Raw genomic sequence first — 16,664 nt, 5'->3', positions numbered from 1 at the left:
TCTGTCAGTTGCCCCCTCTACCTCCCTCTCTCTCTCTGTCAGTTGCCTTCTCTCTGTCAGTTGCCCTCTCTCTCTGTCAGTTTCCCCCTCTCTCTCTGTCAGTTGCCCTCTCTCTCTGTCAGTTGCCCTCTCTCTCTCTGTCAGTTGCCCTCTCCCTCTCTCTGTCAGTTGCCCTCTCTCTCTCTCTGTCAGTTGCCCTCTCTCTCTCTCTGTCAGTTGCCCCCTTCTCTCTGTCAGTTGCCTTCTCTCTGTCAGTTGCCCTCTCTCTCTCTGTCAGTTGCCCCCTCTCTCTCTGTCAGTTGCCCTCTCTCTCTCTGTCAGTTGCCCTCTCTCTCTCTCTGTCAGTTGCCCTGTCTCTCTGTCAGTTGCCCTCTCTCTCTGTCAGTTGCCCTCTCTCTCTCTGTCAGTTGTCCTTCCTTATATAAACAGTGTTATGAAACAGAGTTAACTCTCTCTTTGATTCATGAGTCACAGTGCAGCTGTGATTATTATGTCATCATCTCACCTGCTGAAGCTCTGCAGCAGTAATCTGAGTACTCTGAGTACTCTGAGTACTCTGAGTACTCTGAGTACTCTGTTAAATATATTTAACTGTTTCTTGCTCTGAGTAATTCTAGATTATTGTCACATCAGCCGAGAGAAATGCTGTAGGAGATCTTCATCTCACTAATTTGATAACGTGAAGTTCTCCTGGTTCTCAGTGCAGTAAGTAAGAACCTTGACGTTCTCTGCAGATTGATCCAGAGACAAAAATGAATTTGTGAATTTGAGTAAAGCTGCATGAGAACCGAGGCCACTGAGAACCAGATGACTTTAAGTCTGAGGTACAACATGAGTCAGGAGAAATGTCCTTCAGAGGACGACGTTTTACTTTTATACTCTGAGGACATTTCAGAACCTGAACTGTTTCACTTTTACTGCAGTAAACAAGTTGAATCAGTACTTCTACTTTTACTGAAGTATCTGTACTTGTACTGCAGTCAAGACTGAGAGGACTTTTTAAGAAATGTGAGTAAAAAGAAGAAACAACTTTTTGTTTCTTCATGACAACAGGTCGATTATCTCAAGATAAAAAAAAAATGATTCACTTGAGACGAATGTAAAAAACTAATTCATAGGATAAAAGCTTTTCTTTCATTCTGCACAAAATACTTAACTTTGATTCTGTATATTTTTCCTAAAATGATGAATTCAGGACTTTTACGTGTCACATTTCTGCTCTGTGTTGTATTAGTCTGCTCTTACCGGATGTCTTCTTATCTTATCTAAAGAATTCAGATGCATGTTGTGATGCTTTCAGGTATTTGGGACAAAGAGAAAACTGTAAAAGAAAGCTGCGATTTTTTGCATAATTCATTAAAAGTCATAGGCAATTTGTTCCAGGGAGAACAAACACACACACTCTCCTGAGTGTTCTAACAAACCTAAACAAACCTAAGAGTTCAGAACCCGTGATAAAATAAAAAATACATATAAATGCATAAAAAGTGAATAATAAAACAAGGTGTGTGTTGTTTTCAATAAAGCATCAAGATAATAAAGGCTGATGCAGAAACGTCAGTAAAAATGTTCTGGATTGTTCCTTTATGTACGTACTTGAGTTGCAATGGTTTGTCACTTTTAAAAAGTGGGTTCTCAGGAGAACGAGTTTGTGAAACAGTGGTTTATTTAACCGGCGGAGACATCGTCTCTGTCTGTGTCCAGCAAACGTCTGTCACATCCAATCAGAACAGACAAACAAACCAAAATCATTTTTCTTCATTTCTTTTTTTTTTTACACTTTTTCCTTCTGTTTCATTCAGTCGCAGTGTGGTTCTGTCGATTTGTTCTGCACGGTTCCACAGGTCCGTATCTGTAATGAGCTCTTTGAAGATCTAACAGGACTGTATGATGCGTCTGTGTTACTGGGAAAAGTAATGAGATTACAGTAACCTCCAGACCAATTATTACAGCCAGTGAGCAGCAGCAGGCTGAAAACAGGCAGGCTGATGAGATTATGTGGACTGAGGCCACGCTGTGTTTCCTGTCATATTCAAGATTTATTGATTTATTCGCCCTCAGTTAACCCCTCGCTCACCGGACGAACAAGTTAACATGAGACAAACAGCAGCTTCAGGCTCATCTGTCAGGTTTCTGCTGCTGACTGACATCAGACTACATCTCCCAGCATCCTCCTCAACAGCTTGCTGCCATCAGACAGCAGAATCAATCAATCAATCAATCAATCAATGAGGGAACTACAACAGAATCTCATTTTACAGCCTTGTTGTAAATGATAAACACACTGTATTCAAGGAGTTTGATCAAATGAGCCTCCAGAGCATTTACCCTGTGATCCAAGGAAAACAAACAAACAAACATTCATAAAAATATTGCAAACAGTGAATAAATCATTGTGGCACGTCCACAATGATGATGATGATGATGATGATGATGATGATGATGATGATGATGATGACATCAAAGATTCCACATTCCAGCTGATTTTATTTATTTTTATTTTATTTGTTTGTTTGGTTGTTTGTTTGTTTATGTTTATTATATTTTATTATTGATATTATGTTTTTATTTATTTGTTTTTTATAAAAATATTATCAATAGCACATTTAAATTACACACTAAGCAATAAAGTACAACCTAAATATTTTAATCAACAGCATTTTTTAAGGATTTTTTTTAATCAATCCACGTTAATAAAATAATAACATATTTAATATTTTCAACCTCATTACAACTTTTAATATTGTAACAGACAATGAATTTGACTTGTGATTATGAATGTATTATTATTTTTTAACTTGATTTAATCTCAAGGATGTTTCCTCATTTATAACGATGTCAAATAAATATAATTTTACTCTAAAATTGATCTGAATGTATTTTGATAAAAGGAGTTATAAAAGCTGTGAAACAAGAAGTGAGGCAGCTTTAAAGTGTGTGTGTGTGTGTGTGCGTGTGCGTGTGCGTGTGCGTGTGTGTGTGTGTGTGTGTGTGTGTGTCGAGGGCGGCGTGGAGCTGGTGGTGGAGCTGGTGGTGGAGCTGGTGGTGGAGCTGGTGGTGGGGCTGGTGGTGGAGCTGGTGGTGGAGCTGGTGGTGGAGCTAGAGAGCAGCCTGCTGTCGAACACGTTCTCTCTGGAGAAATAAAGGTTAAAAGCATTTGAGGCTGAGCCGACGCATCACTAACATTCACTTCAGGCCTGAGCTGAGAGTTTGGCCTCCGCAGTGTTAGATAACAGCAGCAGCTCTGACAGAGCGAGTACGAGTCGACCACAGGATCCCACTGACACAAAGGAAAAGGGTCAGTTCACCTAAATTACCTCGGAGGATCTCAGCCTTTGAGTGTTTGTCACCTCTAACATTAACGCTCATAAACAGGTCGCACTGGACTCTGATTCAGAAAACTTTCATCTACTGTTCCTCACACTCCAGCAGCTTCACAACAACAACAACAACACTTCCTGGTTACGACTCACATGTGACTGAACCAGCCAATCAGAAGCTGGAAGGATTTGGGTAGAGTGAGGCTGTTTTTAAAGATGCTGCTGTCAACAGCAGTGAAAAAACACAGATTACAGTCTTCACATAAGGATGGAAAGTAATTCTAATCAACAAATGTCTCTGTGGCCGAGGAAGGAACACATGGTTCAGGAACCATCAGTGAACAGATAAAGTCACAAAGATAAACCAAATAACACACAAGGGGAAAACAAGATGGACGCCAACCGCAGCTAATACAAGGCAAAAACTAAAACCTGACCCCCCTCTGATGGTTTGGTCTGAGGAGTCTCCACCCCTCAGACACACCTTTTGCTCAACCAGGAAGTGAACCATCAAGTTTGTCTGTTGTCATGGCTGTTAGCATGTGTCTGTTAGCACAATAAGATTGTAACAGGATAAACTGATCAGTTAATTGTTTTGCATAATCAGATAATCACCTGATTAATCCATGATGAAGATAATCAATAATCATTTGTCGCAGCCCTAAAAACACTACATTAGGCTAAATAATTTCACCATATTTTATACCGAAGTAATCCAAAAGAAACAAAGTAATCCAGTTACATCACTTTAATATTGTGAAACTCGGATTTAGAACCCATCCAGGGGGTTCTACCAAGAACCCTTTTATATTCCAAGGGTTTTGTCAAGAACTCCCTCAGGAGGTTCTACCCAGAACCTTTCTACATTCCAAGGGTTTTATCCAGAACCCATCCACGGGGTTCCATGAGGAACTTTTTTATATTCCGAAGGTTTTGAGTGAGTATTATCTGATACTCACTCAGTGGACTCAACAGAGAACTTTTTTACATTCTAGCTGTTTCATCTAGAACCCATATTTGGGATTCTACTGAGAACCCTTTTTTATTATAGTACAAAGAACCCTTGATGAAAGAGATTTTTGTAGATTTCAGCTCTTCCAAAAAGCGTTCTTTGGACGAAAAGTTTGCTTAATGTAACCGTCAGTCTTACAAAGAACCCTTGATAAACCCTTTCTTCAAATGGTTCTGGGTCAAAACCCAGCCTTCCAGGGGGAATCCTTTTGGAACCCTTATTTCTGCGAGCGTTCTGTAGAACGTACGTCTCTCCCTCTGTGTTGTTTTCATTTCATCGGCTTGACTTTGTTCACATCTTGTTTCTGTTTCAGAGTTGGAACCATCAGAGGAACCTTTCATGGTTCTGCAGGAGAGAACACAGCACGTGATTCTCAACTCAATTCTCAGTTACAGTATTATTACACGATTCTCTGCATCTTAAAGAAAACTGACTGTAAACTATAAAAACTTAATAAACTTTATTTAAAAGGTTCTGGTTGTTGTACCCGACAGTGATGGTGTCATTGCAGGAGGTGCTTCGCCATCTGTTGCCTGGTGCAGATCTGACCTCCACTAGTTCTGTCTGTTGGTTTGTAGAACTTGGTGTGTTTCCAGCAGTGAAACAATATTTACATGTTCATAGATATTTTTATTTATTTTTCTGTGTAAAACCATGTGAGGAACAGCAGATTCTGAAATCAGGTTATTTGTCTTTAAAAATGTCTGCATGGATGTTTTTAGGAGAAAGGACTCGTCCTCTTGGCCGCTGCACCTCCGTTTTAATTGGCTGTCAAAAATAACCCGGGCTCATCCTTCAGTTCCACCTCAGAGCGAGAACCCAGGGGATGAAGCCGCCACGTGCACGTGGTGAAGGGCCGCGCGTGGGCCTCGGTGCGCCCGCACGACCTCCGCTTCACTGCAGCACAAACAGTGTGTGTGTGTGTGTGTGTGTGTGTGTGTGTGTGTGTGTGTGTGTGTGTGTGTGTGTGTGTGTGTGTGTGTGTCTGTGGGCTGCTTCATGTCTTTATGTAAAAACTGTGGGAGGGAAGCTCGCTGCAGAACACCGCTTCAGAAATGTGATCCAAGTGAGAGGCAGCCTGCACTTCCCTCTCATCAGGAGAACATGTGCATTTTGTTCTGCTAAACACCTCGGAACCCAGAGGACAAGGAAGAAGAAGAAGAAGAAGAAGGAGGAGGAGGAGGAGGAGGAGCAGGAGGAGGAGGAAGAAGAGAAGAAGCATTTGACAGAAGAAGAAGAGAAGAAGAAGACCCATTCGCAGGTGGTTCTTCTGTGAACCCTCTTGTATTCTGAAAGGTTTGATGTAGAACCCAACCATTGTATCTTATGGATTTCATCTAGAGCCCACCTAGGTGGTTCTACCAAGAACCCTTGTATGTTCCAAGGGTTTCACCTAGAACCATTCTATATTCCAAGGGTTTAATTCAGAACCCATTCACTGGGTTCTGCTGAGAACCCTATCATATCACTGGGGTTTCATCTAGAACCCACTCAGGGGTTTTACCAAGAACCCTTTTGTATTACACAGGGTTTCATCTAGGAACCGCTTGGGGTTCTGCCAAGAACCCTTTTATTTTCCAAAGGCCAGTGTTTGATCTAGAACCCATCCAGGGGGTTTCACCCAAACCCCATTATGTATCATCTAGAACCCAGGGGGCTATAAAAACATTTTGTACAGGTTTCACCTATAACCCTCTTCTATTCTGAGGGTTCTACAAAGAACCATAATGTGTTCTACAGACCGATCATCCATTGTTCTGATAGTTACTGTTCTCATCGAGAAAACAATTTTTAACTGCTGTGTTTTCAACAAGCCTGGAAGAACACTTTGTTCTAAAAAGGGTCCTTGGATGAAGAGGGATCTTAGTGGAACCTGTTCTCTTACAGAGTTATTGCAGTTTTGTATTTTTGAATGAGGTTTTATTGAACAAACAAAAGTTTGTTTGTTTTTAGTTCAGTTTCAGAGCAGGTTTACTTGTTTAAGTTTATTTATTTATTTATTTTAAATGTTTAGTTTCAGTTTATTTATTTATTTATTTTAAATGTTTAGTTTCAGTTTATTTATTTATTTATTGGTTTCAGTGTTTAGTTTTAGTTATTTTTATTATAATATGAAGGTCATTTGTCAGAACAGGTTTACAAAACAAACACAGGCAAATCATTTTATTTGATCTCTTTAAGAACACAGTATGGTTTCAGTTTCTTCAGAGAACCTCAGTTCTTCAGGGAGAACCATGTTGGAACCCTTCCTTCTGAGGGTGAACGGCTCTGAGCGGAGAAAATGAGTTCATTTCCTCCTCTTTTTTTAGCAGCTGCACAGCCTCAGAAGCTCCAGCAGGTGGCAAAGCGCACACCTCTTCCTCTCAGCCAATCAGAGCGGGCAGAGCCGGGGGTGGGCGGGACATAGGAAAAAGAGAGGGAGAGCCACAGAGCTGAGATAAAAAGTAAAGAGGACGGAGAGAAGAGAGCAGCAGAGAGGAGACTCACGAGTCCGAGCAGACAGAGCAGGACAGGAAGAAGAGGAGAAGCAACAGGTCGACACAGAGCAGGAGGAGGAGGAGGAGGAAGAGGAGGAGGAGGAGGTGAAGAAGAGCAGCTCCTTCTACACTCCTCTTTGTGTTTGTGTCAGAGGTTGAAACTTCCTGGATTTGCTGGTGAGCGTGTGCTGAGGGCAGAGAGGAGCTCATGAGGAGGACAGAGGCTTCCTCCAAGCTGGGAGGGTGAGGAGAAGGAAGGAAGGAAGTCAGTTTAGAGAAAAGCAGCCCCCCTCTCCTCTTCCTCCTCCTCCTCCTCCTCCTCCTCACTCTGGCTGCTGTCTCTCACACTTTGTTTCGAATGCTTCCTGGTGTGAAGTGAGGCTGAGCAGACACACTTCCTCGGAGGAGAATGGACTGAGAGGAGCTCACTCATGGATCAGGAGCAGCACAGCACCTCGCTGCAGGATGGAGGAGAGGGGCCCTTCACCCCCACCTCTGTGGCCTCCTCCTCCTCCTCCTCTTCCTCCTCCACCTCCACCTCCACCTCGTCCTCCTCAGCCTCCAACGCCGAGCTGCCCTGCTCCGCGGCCCCGGCTCCTCGCTGCCACCACACCAGCAGGACCTTCACCGGCCTGAGGATCTTCTGCAGGAGGTGGGTGCTCCTCACACCTCCACCTGACACGCACTGTACAAAAATCACACAGGAACCAACTCATCTCGTCTCGTTAACTGAACCTAAATATACAAGTTCTGTTTATTCAAGTTCATTAAACTTAAAATGTCTGGTATTTAATTTTAGAACGTATAAACATGAGTACTTCTAACGTCTGCAACTTTAATTAATGTACTGTACAAAGATCACTGCAAAAATCACTCAGGAATCGAGTGGAACAAACTTAATTTTTCTCTTAAATGTAACCTAAATATACAAGTTCTATTTATTCAACTTAAAATATCTTGTATTTATATTCAAAACACTTCAAAACGTATAAATACGAGTTCCTCTGATCTCTTAAACTTGAAATGATGAGTTGAATGAATGAACTGTAAAAAGTTCAATCAACTGATTAAATTAAGTTGAAACGAGCAGAATATGAGCAGACTTCCCAGAATGCATTGTGCGAAAGGTTGATATTCATTAGTCTGATGATTTCACAACTGAATTAATGTCAAGTTTATTTGACTACAAACATTTATTTGGTTTGAATTATAACAAAATTACCACAACTTGTCTTTTCAAGTTCAGTCAACTTAAAATTTAAGCAATTTGTGTCACTAACTTTTTTCTTAACATTTTTTTTTGCTGCTGATGCTTTTATTTTGACAGGACAGCTAACATGACGACAGGAAAGGGGGAGAGAGAGTTGTCACGTTAAAATAAATAGTATAATAACTTTTACAGTGTGCACACAGAACACATTTGTACACTGTAAAAAAAATCTTAGAAAATTAGTTGAATCAACTTATTTTTGATATAAATATACAAGTTTTATTTATTCTAGTTAATTTTAATTAAAATGATTAGTATTTCTTTTTAGAACGTTTAAACGCGAGTTCCTCTAACTTCTTGAACTTGACATGATGAGTTGAACTGTAAACATTTAAGTCAACTCAATAAATTAAGTTTCAAGAGAAACATGATGAGAGTACTAGAAGACTTCCCAGCATGCTTTGCATGACAGTTAAAACTCTCTTCTTCCTCTCACATTTGTTAATATTTGTAAGTCTGACGATTTCACAACTGGATACATATTAACTTCATTTAAATTTTATTTTCATTTTTATCGAATTATTTTTTATTTTATTTATTTTTATGAAGTTTATTTGTTTTTATTGATTACAACCCAGAGTGGACTTGAATTTCTTATAAATGTATATATGTTTTGGTTGTTTATACCTTTATTTTGAAATGTGGACAGGACAGTAGGAGAGACAGTGTTAAGTTAAAAGAAATAGTATAATCATTTTTACAGTGTGCATACAGAACACATTTGTGCACTGTAAAAAGAAAATCAGACTCGACTTTAGTTGAATCAATTTTTATTTGATCTAAATATACAACTTATATTTATTCACATTAATTAAACTTAAAATATATTTATACAAGATCAATTTACTTGAAATGATAAATTGAATTAATGTACTGTACAGACTTTTTTAACAGATTTTCTAAATATAAATTGATCATACAAGCAGAGTCTCGTGAATCTTTAATAAACAAACATGAAACTAAACATTTATGAAATGATGTAAAAAAACAGACAGCATCTTTTCTGTGTAACTAAACCAAAATAATAAATTAATTTTCTATTTCTCATATCTGCTTTAATCACGACATGACAGTGTCTTATTTCTCCGTACATTCCTGTGTTTAAAATATTTATTCAAGAGATAAATAGTTTGACCAATCACAACGAGGGCTGCAACTAATCAATATTTTCATTATCAATTAATTTTTCAATTAATTAATTTGTTGATTGATCCGGGCGGCACGGTGGTGCAGTGGTCAGCACAGCCGCCTCACAGCAAGAAGGTCCTGAGTTCGATCCTCCAGCTGGATCAGGGTCTTTCTGTGCAGAGTTTGCATGTTCTCCCCGTGTCTGTGTGGGTTCTCTCCGGGTTCTCCGGCTTCCTCCCACAGTCCAAAGACATGCATGCAGGTTAATTGGTGACTCTAAATTGCCTGTAGGTGTGAATGTGAGTGTCAGTGGTCGTCTGTCTCTGTGTGTCAGTCCTGCGATGAACTGGCGACTTGTCCAGGGTGAACCCCGCCTCTCACACAGTGTCAGTCATTTAAGAAACTGAAATAAGAGTATTTTGACTTTTTTCTTAAAATATAAAGATCCAAACTGATGAATCAATTATTAAAATAGTTACTAAGTTATTTGTAACTGATTCATTAATCATCAAATCATTGCAGATCTACATTGTTTGGTGCAGATCGCCACAAAAATCACAGCTTTATGTTTTTAATGAAAATGAGAACAATGATGTAAAAATTCATCGCGATCATATCATCACTATTTTTTCAAAGTTGTTCAGCTCTATAATCAATTAATAATCAATTAATTGTTGCATGAAGTCAATGTTAGTGACCGACTCCAAAAACAGGACAAAGAGAAGACAGACAGTCTTCAACGAGACAGAGCAGCTGATGATGTCACAGAACAGCTGTAAGCTCTGTAGCTCTTCATGCTAATGTTAGCCAGCAGCAGACAGCTGTTCACAGAGGGACAGTTCACTTCCTGTTCTGGATGAAGAATAAACAACAGGTGCTCTTAAACTTTTCTTTCTGTTTTAGTTTTACTGTAGACAGCTGTTGCACCACATCTGTCTCCAGTTTGTTTACATCTGCTTCCTCATGAAATCACATGAAATCACATGAAATCACATGAAATCACGTCCAGCGAGATCTCGCGGGATCGCGCTCCTTCTAGTCCTTAATCTTAATATAATAATATCATAAGGCCTGTCTGTAACCTGGAGTTAAAGTTATTTAATAGTCAGTGTTTTATTAAGAAATAATCACATTTACAAGAAAAGTTGACAAAATGTTCCTGAATGCTTATAGATCTTATTTATTTTTTGGATGATGCTTTGTTTGTTACGGATTCCCACAAAAATCTGAAAATTAGGATGTAAAAATCATTAATCACGTTAATATCGCAAATGATACCATAATTGCAATATCTGTCAAAATAATATTATTCACATATTTTTCCAAAATGATTCAGTCGTAGTTTGGATTGTATTTCTGTGATATTATTGGATGTTGTGTTCACTGAATATTACCAGACATGCTGTTAATATGGAAATCAATAAATCATTATACTGAGAAACTTCCTCAGAATAATGAGAAACTTTCTTAAAATAATGAAAAACTTTAAAAATATGTACATATCTGAAAATACTGAAGTAATGCGATATAGAGGAGACTAACATTTATTTTTTATCAGTTATTTTATTTTGGTCTAAAATCATCAGAAATGAGTTTTTACTGTTTTTTTTTTTACTGATGCCTTCAGGTGTGTAAAACCCAAAGAGATTCAGTTCACTGTGACGTCAGTATTTAATAACCTCAGATGAAAATGTACAGATCAATAAAGAGCTGAGTGATCGTTTGGTGGATAATCAATGAATAGTTTGTGAGTAAAAGTCTTGGTTTGGTCTGTTTGTCCACAGAGACTCTCTAACATGTGGTTTTATTATTTGGCCGCTGGGTTTCCTGTCAGTGATGAGATTAAACTCTGTGCTGCTTTCTGGAGTCGACGGTCAGATTATCAACCAGATCAAAACACAGCAGATCATTTTTCATTTAGACTCTTTGTATGGAGAGTCGTTAGTGCCTCATCACATCACCACACCTGTATGTACTCTGATACAGTTACTGATTACCTCTTCAAAATGTAATCAGTAACCTAATCCAAGTACCACAATATTAAAGTACAGTAACTTGATTACTTTCCCTTACAAACATTAGCGGTCGGTCTGTGTAGCTAACATTAGCGGTCGGTCTGTGGTTGGTCTGTGTAGCTAACATTAGCGGTCGGTCTGTGTAGCTAACATTAGCGTTCGGTCTGTGTAGCTAACATTAGCGGTCGGTCTGTGTAGCTAACATTAGCGGTCGGTCTGTGTAGCTAACATTAGCGGTCGGTCTGTGTAGCTAACATTAGCGGTTTTATTTTACACTCTTTATTGTTCGTCTCTCCAGTCCTTCAGTGAACAAACTGTCTTCTGCTGCAGTCAAATATTTTAAATTTTGACTCATCGGTCCAGAACACCTGCTGACATTTTTCTGCACCTCAGTTCTTCTGTTTTCATGCAGAGTTCAGTCACTTCGCCTTGTTTCCACGTCGGAGGTTTGGCTTTTTGGCCGCAGTTCTTCCATGAAGACCACTTCTGTCCAGACTTCTAAATTTCATGAACTCTGTTCTCATTCAGACTCCAGAACTTTTTAAATCTGCTGCACAGTTTTCAAAACACGTTCAGAACAGAACGATGGCAAAATTCATTCAGTAACCATCTTCAAAAATAAATCTCAGCATGACAGAATATTTATAACGAGATGAAATAATAATCAATACCACACTGACAGCTTTGGATGATTTTATTTGGAAACTTGGATCAGTGAAGGCGGGTTGGAGGGTAAAGTGTCAGAGTTGTTTCCTGCATTAAAGCAGATTTCAAGAATTTGATTCTTCACAAGTAATTTTCTACTATATGAAAAGAAAAAGACACATTTGATTTATTTTGAACAGAAACAAACAATAAATAAATAATTCACAGGAAGAAGGAAGAAACAACATGCCTGTTCAGTCTGACCCCTGATCTTAATCTATACTGATCCATCAATAATCAATCAATTACATAAATCCACTCTCCTCCTCAGTGATCATCTTCATATTATCAATATTAATAAAAACTGTGAAATGAGAAAACTGATCAGTATCACCCTAAACTTAATGCTTCACGTTCTCTTTCATTATTTTTTGCAACTCATAAAAATAATTTATTTTTACGTCTTTTTAAATTGTCTGATATTTTTACTTTGTTTGGTTTCTTCTTCCACAAAAATCACCAAACAAATTCATCTGAACAGGCTTTTAAGATGGTGAAAAATTTAATTTCATTTAGCTCTTCATGTTTTCTACGATCACTTGGACACTAAAATTAGACAGAAATCTGACATGATGTCACGTGTTTGTCTTTTCAAAGTTCTGCAAAATCCAAAGCGTTTGAAAATCACACAGTGGGTTCAGGAGGATTCCTGCTGTCTGCATCACTTCATGTCACCTGTGTCTGCGTACCTGGAGGTGAACGTCAGGATCATCGAGTTCAGGGTCACTACAGACGTTAACACTGCCAATAACATTTCACAGAGGCTAAAGAACAAGAATGTAAGGGTATTATTTCTGTTTTAAAGAATGCAGTAATTAATCAAGATAAAAAAAAAACTAAGAAACAAACTGCAGAACTGAAGTACGGAACATGTTCCGTCTGTCAGAACCACAGACAGAGCGGCTGTCGGTCAGTTATAATGTAATGAGCCAATAAACTCACAACATGCGCAGGTTTTTACTTTGCTTATTTATTTCAGGGACATCATGTGAGTCTTTCAGAGGAGCTGCTGCCCTTTTTCCTGACTTACCTCCTAATTCAAACTGTGCACATAACAAACTGTTTGATCTCAGCCGTCACGTCTTCACGCGCTCAGCTGCTCTGCTGTAAACTCACCAATCAGACGTAAGCATTATAAAAAGTTCAACAAGAGCAACTTTTCACAAAAATCAGTAAAATGTAGCCTCCTATATTACCCTGCATCAGTTTTTATGGTTTGAAGCGACTCTGTCCTCTGATGTTTTACATGTTTTCTACAGACTGAGGATGAAAAGTTTCTGTCAGATGCAGCTGCAGGAGAACAGATGATGCTCGGGATTTTTGAAATGAGAACATTAGAATCTGTTCTGCTTTTCAGTGCAGAATGCAGCCATGTATGAATTTATTGACTGATGTCATATTACGGAAAGAAATAATTATTTGGAACATTGTGTTTGGTTAATATATTCATGAACTTCACTCAAACAATATCTGAAAAAAAAAAATCAAACTCAGATGAAAAGAAAAGTAGAAATATTCATAAAGTGTTTCAGACTGAGTTCAGCAGGATCAGATCATATGAAGCGTGTTTGTGTCGTACAGCTACAAAATTAAGTTTTCACAAATTATTGTACATTATACAGATCTGAGGTGTTCTGCTACCTGTGTGTGTGTGTGTGTGTGTGTGTGTGTGTGTGTGTGTGTGTGAACTGTGTTTTGACAAAATGAGCCCAGTTTTAAAGCAGATGTTAAAAAATAATAATAATAATGCTAAATGTTATATGTGGTTTCCAGCAGATTTTGTGTTTATTATCACATCATGAAATTAATTTTCATTTACTTTTTCAGTAATAACATCGATCATAATTTGTTTCCTCCTGCTGTGAATGTGCAGAAAACACTCATCTGAAAATAAAACAACTTTAAATAATATTAATATTAATTAAGACAAAGATGTTCGGCCCTGGTTGTGACCCCTGAGGGCCTCAACTAACAAACATGAAGATTTGTAATCACTGATCTGCACAAACTGTTGAAGTTTCATATATAACTTTTATTGATTAATCTGACCTGATCGATGGTAGTCCATCAGCGTCAGAGTTCTGTTTGTTCTGTTTTTAGGATACTGATGCAGAATTCATTGTTAGAACATATAATTTAGTCCAGACAATAAAGTGAACAGGTGATATTCTCACTGTGTTTTATCATCAAACACTGATTTCTGTGGAAAAATCATTTAAAAGTTCATAATTGATGTGAAGTCAGCTGCTGTTGGTGTTTTGGAGGTGAGATTAACTGTTGGTTCTGCTGCAGACGCATGAAGAGTTTTTGATCTTTGACGGAGGAACATAACAAGAACCGACGTTTGTGCCTCAAAAAGCTGACGGAAATAATTATTTTGATCTTTACAAAATGATTCCAGCTGACGATAAAAGTAAAGTTTTCTAAACCGTTCGATTAAATTTGATGTGATTGGTTCAAACGAAGTCGGCTGAAGTTTGTGTTGACGGAACAACAAGCGTTTATTCACAGATTGTTCCCGTCTGCAGACTCAGGAGGAAACAGATCATCAGTGAGCTCGTGTTTCCACTTCCTGTTTGACGTCTGAGTCACATCACTGTGTGTGTGTGTGTGTGTGTGTGTGTGTGTGTGTGTGTGTGTGTGTGTGTGTGTGTGTGTGTCAATCAGTGCTGTCTGTTAACAAGCTTCACACATCAGTCTGATGTGAAGTAACTGAGTACATTTACTGCAGTACTTAAGTACAGTTACTTCTGTTTTACTTCACCACATCTCACAGGCAGATATTATGATTTTTATGTTGTTATTATTATATTAAATTATTATTATTATTATTATGTAGAACCCACCCAACCAAGAACCTTTTTACATTGTATCTAGAACCCACTAAAAGCGTTCTATTGAGAACCCAGTTAGTTTTATTTAGAACACAAGGGTGTTCTATCCAGAACCACGTTATAATCCAGGGGTTTTATTAAGAAACCCACCGAGGGGTTCTTTCAAGAACCTTTTTAGATTCCAGTGCTTTTGTCTAGAACCGAGGTGGTTCTGTCAAGAACCTCATATATACTTCAAGGGATTTATATAGAGCCCACACAGGGTGTTCTACCAAGAACCTTTTTATTTTCCAAGAGTTTTAAATAGATTTTTTATTTTAATATTTGGTGCAAAGAACCATTTGCAAAGTCTTTATTCTGGAGTGGAACCTCAGCCCTTCAGGAGGATCTGTTTGGAACACTTCTTTCTAAGATTTTACTTTGATTCTCTCACCAGTAACAAAACAAGATGACTTTTTATTTATATTTTCTTGATCATGTGTCCTACAACTCCGTGTTCTCCAGTTTTTCTGTCGTTCTACGTTCAGCCAACACTGTGATGTAACTATGATGTCACTATTAAAACTGGATCATTAATTAGTGCTCATATGTACTGGATGGTTCTCATGAAAAGATGATGAGTGTATGTTTTAGTCTGTGAGTTATAAAGGAACATGTAAAAAAAAAGAAATATGTTACTACTGCCCCCGCTCTCCCCTACGGGTACTTCAGTGAAGGGTGTGGGTATTTTGTTCTCGTGTTCTAGCGGTTCTATAAGAGGCTGTGAGAGGTGTGAAGCGGTGCAGTGTCAGATCCTAAATGTGCTCCGCTGTGAGTAAAAAGGTAACAAGTGCAGGTTGAGGTTCAGTCAGGTGGTTCTTTAATCTCCCCTGGTTCTCTAATTATAGCTGCTATTAATGGATTGGCAGAGCAATTAATTAAAAACGCTCATTTTTAGAGGCTGATGGGAATATTTCACTCCAGAGGAGACGATTCAATCTGCACACCTCTGAGGACTCAGCAGCTCCTCCTCCTCCTCCTCCTCCTCCTCCTCCTCCTCCTCCTCCTCCTCCTCCTCTTCCTCTTCTTCTTCTTCCTCCTCCTCCTCCTCCTCCTCTTCCTCCTCCTCCTCCAGTCAAGAGCTTTAAAGGATCACACTGCTCTGTAGTATGAAGTATTATTAATGTAGTTTAAACAGGGTTGGGAGGATTATGTAAATGTATCCTGATACAGTTACTAGTTACCTGCTTTAAAAATTTGATTACCTGTGAAATTGTTTAATATTGTTGTTGGGTTAATTAATATTTTTCCAGATATTCCTTCCTGTGTAATGTGCAATTTTTTTGTTAAGTAACATTATGCTGTTCACACACACACACACACACACACACACACACACACACACACACACACACACACAAACACACACACACACACACACACACACACACACACAGAGCTAGCTAACTGGATTTCTGTGTAGGTATCATTAGCGTTTGGTCTGTGTGGCTAATGTTGCAACCCCCCTGCTGGCCATTAGTAAGAATGCAGGTTCAGAGAGAATTTTCTGACTGGAAGCCACAATTTTCAAACCAAATGTCACTCTCTCCAAACCAAACTCCACTGAAAAAATCAGCTATTTTAGCTCACAGAACACAGGAGTTGTTGGTCTGCTGCTGCATCCATCTGTTAGTTTGTTTGTGTTATTGTGTGACTTTGGTGAACCAGAATTAACCCTTTAAAACACTGAAGTGGAACAATAACACAGACTAACTAACAGATGGCAGCAGCAGTAGACCAACAACTCCTGTGTTCTGTGAAGGAAAATGACTGATTTTGTCAATGGAGTTTGGTTTGTTTGAAGAGAGCGATAATTGAGTTATAACAGTGGCTTCCCATCAAAAAACTGTCTGACAGCAAAGTA

At 38.7% G+C, this 16,664-nt stretch overlaps 1 protein-coding gene across 1 annotated transcript in view; it reads left to right on the top strand.

Moving 5' to 3' along the window:
- The first annotated feature begins 7,365 nt into the window (after positions 1–7,365).
- Positions 7,366–16,664, top strand: part of dgkzb (diacylglycerol kinase, zeta b) — a 48,966-nt gene continuing 39,667 nt past the window's right edge. Inside the window, exon 1 of the mRNA XM_084733593.1 lies at positions 7,366–7,461. The gene's annotated coding sequence lies outside the window, so the exon portion shown is untranslated. The remainder of the gene's footprint in view (positions 7,462–16,664) is intronic.

The sequence above is a fragment of the Lutjanus erythropterus genome, chromosome 13 (genome assembly GCF_056507025.1).
Source record: "Lutjanus erythropterus isolate fLutEry1 chromosome 13, fLutEry1.hap2, whole genome shotgun sequence".
Classification (NCBI taxonomy): Eukaryota; Metazoa; Chordata; class Actinopteri; order Lutjaniformes; family Lutjanidae; genus Lutjanus; species Lutjanus erythropterus.
This window is presented reverse-complemented; position numbering and strand designations above follow the sequence as displayed.